Genomic DNA, 12,724 nt, shown 5'->3' on the forward strand with positions numbered 1-12,724 from the left:
GAGAGAGATTCACAAGCCTTTCTTTATACCTGTTCAGACAACACCCTCCAGGGGGCAATAAATACCAACCTTGTTTATACTGTTCAGACACCCTCCAGGGGGCAGTAAATCACAACCTTGTCTTTATACTGTTAGACAACACCTCCAGGGGGCAGTAAATCACAACCTTGTCTTTATACCTGTTCAGAAACACCCTCCAGGGGGCAGTAAATCACCAACCTTGTCTTTATACCTGTTCAGGACCACTCCAGGGCAGTAAATCACCAACCTTTGTCTTTATACCTGTTCAGACAACACCCTCCAGGGGGCAGTAAATCACCAACCTTGTCTTTATACCTGTTCAGACAACACCCCCAGGGGCAATATCACAAACCTTGTCTTTATCCTGTTAGAGAACACCTCCAGGGGCAGTAAATCACAACCTTGTCTTTATACCTGTTCGACAACACCTCCGGGGGCAGTAAATCACACTTGTCTTTATCCTGTTCAACAACACCCAGGGGGAAGTAAATCACAACCTTGTCTTTATACCTGTTCAGACAACCTCCAGGGGCAAGTAAAACAACCTTGTCTTTATACCTGTTCAGAACACACCAGGGGGCAGTAAATCACCAACTTTGTCTTTATACCTGTTCAGACATACCCTCCAGGGGGAGTAAATCACCAACCTTTCAGTTTGTTTTGCCATTGCTCTCATAGATGCCTTATAAGTGGTGACAGATACAATGATGTGAGTCTGTATCCAAGTCTAGTGTGTCCCTAAATGTGACCTCAGCATACCACCATCCACAAACCCCCACACACACCACACAACAACAGTCACAGCCCAGCACACCAACCACACAACACCTAGCACACACACACACACACAACCCACACCACACACAACCCACAAACAACACACACACAACAACCCATGCATCTGGTAAATGAGGTATCACCTTGACTGACAGTTGGCCTGGTAGAAGAGCAGCTGCTCAGCACGATGAGTGTCGATCCAGGAATGATGAGGATTTATCTCCTGGGGAGGACAGACAGACAGACAGACAGACAGACAGACAGACAGACAGACAGACAGACATTAAGCCATCATCCCATATCAGTCATTACATCACACCTGGCTTCACATCACTACTAGTAAACTGACAAAGCAGAGTTTGACTATTTCTTCTGGGATTATTTTTGTTGAAATCAACATTATCACAGTGAAGAGTGCATTTTTGTAGTAATGCATGCTTTGAGTTTAGTAATGCAACAAAGGTATTGCTGATGATATGTGCTAATCTGTTGCTACCACAGTGATGTTATGAACATGCTGAAAAGTGCATTTCAAGAGGATGGCCGGGATTCAATCAGAGGCCCACTGCCTTGATGCACCTTTCATGTGCAATGTACCCTACGTTCTCCATCGGATTCACAGATCCAATTCACAGATCCAATTCACAGATCGAATTCACAGTGAACACTGCAGATCTCGGTTCCAGAATAAATGACCTTCAAAAGTAAAATGAGGTGCTCTTGTCGACAATGTGCCTTTGATTGATTCCTGGCCGGTGTTCCAGCATTGCCAAACATCAAATATGGTTTGTTTGAAGGAGGTCGGCTTATCAACATGGAAGGTTCTCTATGCACAACACCCCAGAATCACCAATATGTCAGCTTTTTAACAGTGTATTAGACCAAGCAGGAAGAAAAGGTGGGAGTATCCCAAAGCCTTTGAAAACATCTGAAGCACCTTACAGGCACATGTGATGGTGCTTCAGTTGAATGATTAGAAGTGAACAGGGTCAGGTGACCAGACAGAGAGAAGTAAAGATCAAACACTGATTAACTTAAGTTAAGAGACCGCGGAGGACTAGCATGAGAGAGAGAGCAGGGGGTGAGTGAGAGAGAGAGGGACAGAGTGAGAGAGATGAGGGACAGAGTGAGAGAGAGAGAGGAGTGAGTGAGAGAGAGAGGGACAGAGTGAAAGAGAGGAGGGACAGAGTGAGAGAAGGATGAGAGAGAGAGGAGTGAGAGAGAGAGGGACAGAGTGAGAGTGCCTCTGTAGTGCCTAAGTTATAATGCCAGGCAGTTGCCGTACCAGGCAGTGGTGCAACCAGTCAGGATTCTCTCCATGTTGCAGCTGCAGAACCTTTTGAGGATCTCAGGACCCATGCCAAATCTTTTTAGTTTCCTGAGGGGGAATAGGCTTTGTCGTGCCCTCTTCACGACTATCTTGGTGTGTTGGACCATGTTAATTTGTTGGTGATATGGACACCAAGGACCTTGAAACTCACTCCACTACACCCCCCTCAATGTGAATGGGGGCGTGTTCGGCCCTCCTTTTCCAGTAGTCCACGATCACCTCCGTTGTCTTGCTCACGTTGAGGGAGAGGTTGTGGTCCTGGCACCACACTGCCAGGTCTCTGACCTCCTCCCAATAGGCTGTCTTATCGTTGTTGGTGATCAGGTCTACCACTGTTGTGTCGTCAGCAAACCTAATGATGATGTTGGAGCCGTGTTTGGCCATTCAGTCGTGGGTGAACAGGGAGTACAGGAGGGGACTAAACACACCCCTGAGGGGCCCCAGTGTTGAGGATCAGTGTGGCAGATGTGGTGTTGCCTACCCTTACCACCAGGGGGCGGCCCGTCAGGAAGTCCAGGATCCAGTTGCAGAGGGAAGTGTTTAGTCCCAGGGTCCTTAGCTTAGTGATGAGCTTCGTGGGCATTATGGTGTTGAAGCTGTTGTCAATGAACAGCATTCTCACATAGGTGTTCCTTTTGTCCAGGTGGGAAAGGGCAGTGTGGAGTGCGATTGAGATTGTGTCATCTGTGGATCTGTTGGGCAGTATTTGGAGTTTAAGTGGGTCTAGAGTTTCCGGGATAATGGTGTTGATGTGAGCCATGACCAGCCTTTCAAAGCACTTCATGGTTACTGACATGAGTGCTACGGGGAGGTAGTAATTTAGGCAGGTTACCTTCGCTTTCTTGGGCACAGGAATAATGGTGGTCTGCTTGAAACATGTAGGTATTACAGACTCGGCCAGGGAGAGGTTGAAAATGTCAGTGAAGACACTTGCCAGTTGGTCAGCGCATGCTCAGACTACACGTCCTGGTAATCCATCTGGCCCTGTGGCCTTGTGAATGTTGACCTGTTTAAAGGTCYTGCTTACATCGGCTACGGGGAGCGTGAAGCCAACAGAACAGCCCATGTTAACACCACAGCAGGACAGACAAGGCAGGATCCACCAACTCAGCAGACTCTCCATCCTGTCACCACCATCATCAGCCCCCCAGCCATCCTGACAACTCCCCCCCTCGTACACACACCCACGTCTGGAGGAAACCTGGCACCACCGTAATAAATTTGCAATTTTTTCTAAAAACCTGTTTTTAGAAAAAACACATTGTCATTATTGCGTATTGTGTGTAGATTGATGAGGGGGAAAAACGATTTAATCCATTTTAGAATAAGGCTGTAACATAACAAAATGTGGAAAAAGTTATGGGGTCTGAATACTTACCGAATGCACTTTAATAAAGTGTGTTAAACAGTATGTAAACATTATTAAAGTGACCAGTGTTCAATGACTATGTACATAGGCCAGCAGTCTCTAAGGTGCAGGGTAGAGAACCGKGTGGTAGCCAGCTAGCAACAGTGACTACGTTCAGGGCAGGGTACTAGTTGGAGGCCAGCTAGTTGTGACTATTTAACAGTGTGATGRCCTTGAGATAGAAGCTGTTTTTTARTCTCTTAGTCTTTGATGGACCTGTACTCGGTCTTCTTCTTCTAGATGGTAGCGGGGTGAACAGGCAGTGGCTCGGGTGACTGAGGTTCTTGATGATCTTCTTGGCCTTCCTGTGACATCGGGTGCTGTAGATGTCCTGGAGGGCAAGCAGTGTGCCCAAGGTGATGTTTTGGGCTGACTGAACCACCCTCTGGAGAGCCTGGAGAGGGCGGTGAAATTTCCGTACCAGGCGGTGATACAGCCCGACAGGATGCTCTCAATGGTGGATTTGTAGAAGTTTGTGAGAGTCTTCGGGGCCAAGACACATTTCTTTTAGCCTCCTGAGGTTAAAGAAGAGCCGTTATACCTTCTTCACCAAGAAGGTGAATGTGGATGGACCCTTTCAGGTTGTCAGCATGCTGAGGAGCATCAAGCTTTTCACCCTCTCCTCGGCCCAGTCGATGTGGTTGGGGGTGTGTTCTCTGCTGTCTCCTGAAGTYCACGATCTGCTCCTATGTTTTGTTGATGTTGAGGGAGAGGTTATTTTCCTGGAACCACTCCACCAGGGCCCTCACCTCCTTCCTGTAGGCTGTCTTGTCATTGTTGGTAATCAGAACTACCACTGTTGTGTTATCTGCAAACTTGATGATTCAGTTGGAGACATGCATGGCCATGTATTCATGGGTGAACAGGGAGTACAGGAGGGGGCTGAGCATGCACCCCTGTGGGGCCCCCATGTTGAGGGTCAGTAGTGGGGTAGGCCCGTCAGGAAGTCCAGGACCCCGTTGCACAGGGTAGGGTTCAGACCCAGGAGCTTAGTGATGAGCTTGGAGGGCATTCTCACATAGATAGTCCACTTGTCCATGTGGAATAGGGCAGTGTGCAGTGCAATGGCGATTGCATCCTCCGTGGATCTGTTGGGATTGTGTTTTCCACGAACAAGGTGTTTAGCTTGACCATGAGCAAGGCATGGCTGGTTCCCCCTTTATAATCTGTGATTGTCTGGAGTCCCTGCCACATACGTCTACTCTCTGAGCAATTGAATTTCGACGTCACTTTGTCCCGGTACTGTCGTTTTGCCTGTTTACGGAGGGCATAGTGGGACTGTTTGTACTCGTCCAAGTTCCCAGTCACCTTGCCGTGGTTAGCTGCGGTGGTTGGTGCTTTCAGGTTTGCGCAAATTATGTCATCTATCCAAGGTGTTTGGTTTGGATAAGATCTAATCATCACAGTGGGAACATCCTCTGTGCACTTCCTGATGAAACCAGTCACTGAGTCAGTGTATACGTAAATACTATTCTTAGAGGAAGTTTCTGACTATAAGAGGGGGGGAGCATAATGGAGGAATGATCAGATTTGCCGAAGGGACGGTGGTGGAGGGCCTTGTAGCCATTCCGGAAGAGGAAGTAGCAATCGTCAAGATATCATGATGAGCGAGTAGCACACACTTCGGTAGCGTTTTCCTCAGATTTCCTTTACCCCAGCTAAAATAAATGCGGCCTCAGGATTTGAAGTTTCCATTTTGCACGAAGTCTAGTGCAGTTCCTTGAGATCCGTCGCAGTGTCGGATTGAGCGGGAATATATACGGCCATGATGACCAAAGATAGTTCTCTGCTGTCTCCATTTTGATGGTGAGGTATTCCAGATTGGGAGAACAAAAGGACTTGAGGTCCTGTACCAATCACACCATGAGTAGGTAATCATGAAACACACACTTCCACCTTTCTTTGTTCCTGGGATGGACAGAGAACCCCTGGAACAGAATATCTGGAGAGAGGCATGACCCTCAACTGGTGTACTTTATTGTCCAGGGACTGAACATTAGCGGGCAATATAATTGTATTTTTGTATTTATTAAGGTTCTCCATTAGTTCCTGCCAGGGCAGCAGCTACTCTTCCTGGGGTTCAACAAAATGAAGGCAGATATAAATAAATAAAAACATTACATTTCGCAAGAGATTTCACAACACTTTAAGTGTGTGCCCTTAGGCCACTACTCTAGTACCACATATCTACAGTGGTTCCTTCTTTAAAAGTTGTGTCACACTGCGGCACACCTTGCGTGCTGCTGCAGCATTCTGTGGCATGTCATATAATTGTCAGCCATTTTTTTCTGTTACTGCAAGTTACTGCTAGTTGGACCACCAGAGGGCATCTTTGAGAGGCATTTCATAGTTTTCCGTATAGGCATTACTAGAGAGTTTAAAACCTTTTTTGTAATAACATAGTATATGGGATTGATTTTAAGAAATTTGGTTTAATTAATTTGATTAATATTATGATGTTTCTATTCAGAGAAAAATGAAAAAACTAAATCCTCAGGATTTCCGTTAGGATAGAACGGAAAATATGGCGCTGTACAACGTGACGGTCGGGAGTAGGCTACAGGGTTGGAGGACGTGACGGTCGGGAGAAGGCTACAGGGTTGTACAACGTGACGGTCGGGAGTAGGCTACAGGATTGGAGGATTCTACATTGTTTTCCTTCATTAGACAACTTTGTTCCAATATTTCTGTAAATCAGTGATATGTATTCCCATAGTAATTCGTTATGGATCCATAACTAAATCAACATCTGCATTTTGAAAAAGTATTTATTTATCATTATTTTATTAACTTCTCTTGGGTAGGGGGCAGCATTCGGAATTTTGGATGAAAAGCATGCCCAAATTAAACTGCCAGCTACTCATCCCCAGAAAATAAGATACGCATATTATTAGTAGATTTGGATAGAAAACACTCTGAAGTTTCTAAAACTGTTTGAATCATGTCTGTGAGTATAACATAACTTATTTAGCAGGCGAAACCCCGAGGACAAACCATTCCATTTTTTTTTTGAGGTCACTCTCTTTTCAATAAGGTTTCATTGGGAAACCAGATTTCTAAGGGACCTTCTTGCAATTCCTACCACTTCCACTGGGTGTCAACAGTCTTTAGAAATTGGTTGAGGTTATTCCTTTGTGTAATGAAGAAGTACGGCCATCTTGAATGAGGGTCACTCGAAGTGTCCTGTTTGTTAGAAGCGCGTGACCAGAAAGCTAGCTACAGTTGGTTTTAATCCTGTATTGAACGCAGATCATCCCGTCTTCAATTTTATCGATTATTTACGTAAAAAAATACCTAAAGTTGTATTATAAAAGTAGTTTGACATTTTTTGGCRAAGTTTACAGCTAACCTTTGAGATATTTTGTAGTCACGTTTCACAAGTTGGAACCGGTGTTTTTCTGGATTAAACGCGCCAAATAAATGGACATTTTGGATATATATCGACAGAATTAATCGAACAAAAGGACCATTTGTGATGTTTATGGGATGTAATGGAGTGCCAACAACAGAAGCTCGTCAAAGGTAAGGCATGAATTATATTTTTTATTTCTGCGTTTTGTGTCGTGCCTGCAGGGTTGAAATATGCTTCTCTCTCTTTGTTTACAATAGTGCTATCCTCAGATAATAGCATCGTTTGCTTTCGCCGAAAAGCCTATTTGAATTCTGACATGTTGGCTGGATTCACAACCAGTGTAGCTTTAATTTGGTATCTTTCATGTGTGATTTAATGAAATTTTGATTTTAATAGTAATTTTTATAGTAATTAATTTGAATTTGGCGCTCTGCATTTTCTCTGGCTTTTTGCCAAGTGAGACAGTAGCGTTCCGCCTAAACTCAGATTTTTTTATATAAATATGAACTTTACCGAACAAAACATGCATGTATTGTGTAACATGAAGTCCTATGAGTGTCATCTGATGAAGATCAAAGGTTAGTGATTAATTTTATCTCTATTTCTGCTTTTTGTTATTCCTCTCTTTGGCTGGAGAAATGGCTGTCTTTTTCTGTGACTTGGCTCTGACCTAACATAATCGTTTGGTGTGCTTTCGTCGTAAAGCCTATTTSAAATCGGACACTTTGGCTGGATTTACAACAAGTGTATCTTTAAAATGGTGTAAAATACTTGTATGTTTGAGGAATTTAAWTTATGGTATTTCTGTTGTTTTAAATTTGGCGCCCTGCAGTTTCACTGGCTGTTGACGAGGTGGGACGGTACCGTCCCACATACCCTAGTGAGGTTAACGAAATGTGTTTATTTGTTTATTAGGCTACTGTGCAGTCTACAATACATATTATAGTAAACATGAGAAAGTGCCTAATTCCTTACATAAGGGAGAGCAGGCCATGTCTGTACTACAGAATACGGGACACGCGGAAGGCAGGTGTTATTTTATAGTTGTGATGTCTTCACTATTATTCTACAATGCAGAAAAGAGTAAAAATAAAGAAAAATATCTATTGCGTGCCTCACAGTGTGTAGCTTGAGCCCCACCCTCTTCAACATACTGTATAAATCAATGAATTGGCAAGGGCACTAGAACAGTCTGCAGCACCTGGCCTCACCTGACTAGAAATCAAAGTAAAATGTCTACTGTTTGCTGATGATCTGGTGCTTCTGTCCCCAATCAAGAAGGGCCTTCTATGCCATCAAAAGGAACATATCATTCGACATTCCAATTGGGATCTGGCTAAAAATACTTGAATCAGTTATAGAACCCATTGCCCTTTATAGTTGGTGAGGTCTGCTCACCAACCAAGAATTCACAAAATTGGACAAACACCAAATGAAGGCATTCTGCAAAAATATCCTCGGTGTAAAACGTAAAACACGAAATAATGCACGAAGAGCAGAATTAGGCCGATACCCACTAATTATCAAAATCCAGAAAAGAGCCATTAAATTCTACAACCACCTAAAAGGAAGCAATTCCCAAACCTTCCATAACAAACCCATCACCTACAGAGAGATGAACCTGGAGAAGAGTCCCCTAAGCAAGCTGTCCTGGGGTTCTGTTCACAAACACAAACAGACCCCACAGAGCCCCAGGACAGCAACACAATTAGACCCAACCGAATCATTAGAAAACAAAAAGATAATTACTTGACGCATTGGAAAGAATTAACAAAAAAACAGAGCAAACTAGAATGCTATTTGGCCCCAAACAGAGAGTACACAGTGGCAGAATACCTGACCACTATGACTGACCAAAAATTAAGGAAAGCTTTGACTATGTACAGACTCAGTGAGCATAGCCTTGCTATTGAGAAAGGCCGCCGTAGGCAGACCTGACTCTCAAGAGAAGACATGCTATGTGCACACTGCCCACAAAATCAGGTAGAAACTGAGCTGCACTTCCTAACCTCCTGCGAGATGTATGACCATATTAGAGACACATATTTCCCTGAGATTAGAAAGACCCACAAAGAATCTATTTTTGATGATCTCCCATATTTATTGGGTGAAATACCACAGTGTGCAATCCCAGCAGCAAGATTTGTGACCTGTTGCCACAAGAAAAGGGCAACCAGTGAAGAACAAACACCACTGTAATTACAACTCATATTTATGTTTATAGATTTTCTCTTTTGTACTTTAACTATTTACACATCATTACAACACTGTATATAGACATAATGACATTTGAAATGTCTTCATTCTTTTGGAACTTTTGTGTAATGTTTACTGTAAATTTTTTATTGTATATTTCACTTTTGTTTATTATCTATTTCACTTGCTTTGACAATATATACACAAGTTTCCCATGCCAATAAAGCCCTTTAAATTTAAATTGAATTGAATTGAGAGAGCGGGAGAGAGAGAGTGAGAAAAAGAGAGGGAGATGGGAGACAACAGAGAGAGAGAGAGAGAGAGAGAGAGAGAGAGAGAAAGAGACTTAGAGTCATGCAGAGAGAATCAGGAAGTGACAGACGGACACCTCCCCCACTAAAAACTGAAGGCAGAGAGAGAGAAACTGCAGAGCAGAGTAGGAGTGAAGGAGGAAGAGGGGGTTGTTCCATCCGTCGGTCGGTCAGACAGGACAGCTCTACTCACTGTCGGATGCTTTATCACCTAAGAAAGGTTCCTGCTCCATCATGTCCATGGGGATCTTAATGCTGGGGACATTCTCAGTGTAGGGGAAGTCAGACTGTGGGGGACATAGCAACAGATAGTGACCGTAGGGGACAGAGTAACATAGTCTAACTGCACATAGCAACATATACTTTGACTGTACATAGCAACAGATGATCTGACTGTATGGGCCATAGTAACATATAATCATACTGTAGGGGACATAGCAACAGATACTCCGACTGTAGGGGACATAGCAACAGATACTCTGACTGTAGGGGACATAGCAACAGATACTCTGACTGTAGGGGACATAGCAACAGATACTCTGACTCCCTTGTGAGGAGCATAGCAACAGATACTCTGACTATCTAGGGACATAGCAACAGATTACTCTGACTGTTAGGGGACATAAGCAGACAACAATACTCTACCTGTAGGGACATAGCAACAGATACTCTGCCTGTAGGACATAGCAACAATACCTGGACCTGTAGGGACATAGCAACAGATACTCTCGACGAGGACATAAACAGATAACCTGACTGTAGTGACATAGCAACATTCTCATTTTAGAGTAGTCTGGCCTCTAGAGAAATAGCATTCAGGAGAGACATTTTAAAGACATGACGTCCGTCATTTCCTGCTCGGGTGTGTTGTGAACAATCAGGCAACATGTGATTCTGTGGTTCCATTTCAATCTGACTGAATTCCAAGTTGACAGTTCTCTGCTGCGCTGCTGCATTTCTCTGGTCCTGTATAATACACACTAACTGTGTTCTCTGTCCTGTGATGCTACAGTCTAACTGTGTTTCACTGGTCCTGTGAGGATACACTAACTGTGTTTCTCTGGTCCTGTGATGTGCTACAGTCTAACTGTGTTTCACTGTCCTGTGATGAACACTAACTGTGTTTCTCTGGTCCTGTGATGATACACACTAACTTGTTTCTCTGGTCCTGTGATGCACAGTTTTTTCTACTGTGTGTGTCCTGGTCCTGTGATTGAAACAGTCTAGCTGGTTTTCTCTGGTCCTGTGATGAACAGTCTGTTGTTTCTCTGGTCCGTGATGTGATGATTACATCTGTGTTTCTCTGGTGCTTTGATGCTACAGTCTAACCTGTGTTCTCCCTGTGTTTGCTGTGTGTTCCTGTGTGATGCTACAGTCTAACTGTGTTTCTCTTGGTGCTCTGTGATGCTACAGTCTAACTGGTGTTTTCTTTGTGCTTGTGAATGCTACAGTCTAACTGTGTTTCTCTGGTGCTGTGATGCTACAGTCTAACTGTGTTTCTCTGGTGCTGTGATGCTACAGTCTAACTCAGCTGAACAACAGAACACAGTAAGACATAAGAGAAAAGGATTAAACCCAAGAGAAAGCTGACCATCTAGAACGGTGGTAGAACCTAACACTGATCTAGAATGTTGGTAGAATCTACCGTTAATCTATACTGAACAAAAATATAAAAACAACATGCAACATTTTCAAAGATTTTACTGAGTTACAGTTAATTTAAGGAAATCAGTCATTTGAGATGAATTCATTAGGTCCTAATCTATGGATTTCACGACTGACGGTTGGTCACAGAAACCTTCCAAACGAGTTAGGGGATCAGAAACACACGACACATCTCCTTCACATAGAGTTGATCGGGTTGGTGATTGTGGCCTGTGGAATGTTGTCCCACTCCTCTTCAATGGCTGTGCAAAGTTGCTGGATATTGGTGGAAACTGGAACACGCTGTCATACAGAGCATCCCACACATGCTCAATGGGTGACACGTTTGGTGAGTATGCAGGCCATGGAAAAACTGGGACATGTTCAGCTTCCAGGAATTTTGTACAGATCCTTGCGACATTGGGCTGTGCATTATCATGCTGAAACATGAGGTGATGGCGGAGGATGAATGGCACGACAATGGGCCTCGTCACAGGATCTCGTCACAGTATCTCTGTGCATTCAAATTGCCGTTGATAAAATGCAATTGTGTTCGTTGTTCGTTGCTTATGCCTGCCCATATCATAACCCCACTGCCACCATGGGGCACTCTGTTCACAACGTTGACATCAGCAAACCACTCGCCCACACAACGGCATACACGTTGTCTGCAGTTGTGAGGCCGTTTGGACATAGTGCCACATTTTCTAAAACAATGTTGGAGGCGGCTTATGGTAGAGAAATGATCATACAATTCTTCAACAGCTCTGGKGGACATTCCTGCAGTCAGCATGCCAATTGCATCAAAACTTGTGGCATTGTGTTTTGTGACAAAACTTCACATTTTAGAATGGCCTTTTATTGTCCCCTGCACAAGATGCACCTGTGTAATGATCATGCTGTTTAATCAGATTCTTGATATGCCACAACCTGTCAGGTGGATGGATTAYCTTGGCAAAGGAGAACTGCTCACTAACAGGGACGTTAACAAATGTGTGCGTATGTAAAATGTCTGGGATCTTTTATTGCAGCTCATGAAACATAGGACCAACACTTTACATGTTAAGCTTATATTATTGTTCAGTGTGGAACATTGTYAGAACTTAAAGGGATAGTTCACCCAAATGAGAAAATGACACATTTGTTTCCTTACCATGTAAGCAGTCKATAGACAAGGTATGACAGCAATCCATGCTTTTGTTCAGTTCCCCTGGCACTGTTTCCACATGCTAACATTTTAGCATTTGTGACATGAATCCCATTCAAGTCATGGGACATATATACAAATAATCTGCTCATCATGTTCGAATCATCTATAAGCGACTTTGTTGACCTGCACAATCATGTCAGATGATTTGGACATGTGCGAAAAATGCTAATATCGGTCCCATGACATGAATTGGATTCATGCCAATGCTAAAACGTTAGCACGTGGAAACTAAACTAAATCACAGATTTCTGTCATACTTTGTCCATACACTGCTTACAGGGCAAAGACGCCATTTTGTAATTTGGGTGAACAATCCCTTTCATGCTGATCTGGAACATTGGTAGAATCAAATGCTGATCTAGAATGTTAGTTGATTCTAAAGCTGATCGAGAATGTTAGTAGAATCTAATGTGGATCTAGAATGTTAGTAGAATCTAATGTGGATCTAGAATGTTAGTTGATTCTAAAGCTGATC

The 12,724-nt window shown here is 43.5% G+C and overlaps 1 pseudogene; it reads right to left on the reverse strand.

Moving 5' to 3' along the window:
- Window positions 1-12,724, reverse strand: part of LOC112069330 (electrogenic sodium bicarbonate cotransporter 1-like) — a 129,200-nt pseudogene that overhangs the window by 2,305 nt on the left and 114,171 nt on the right.

The sequence above is a fragment of the Salvelinus sp. IW2-2015 genome, unplaced genomic scaffold, assembly GCF_002910315.2.
Source record: "Salvelinus sp. IW2-2015 unplaced genomic scaffold, ASM291031v2 Un_scaffold988, whole genome shotgun sequence".
NCBI classification, from domain to species: Eukaryota; Metazoa; Chordata; class Actinopteri; order Salmoniformes; family Salmonidae; genus Salvelinus; species Salvelinus sp. IW2-2015.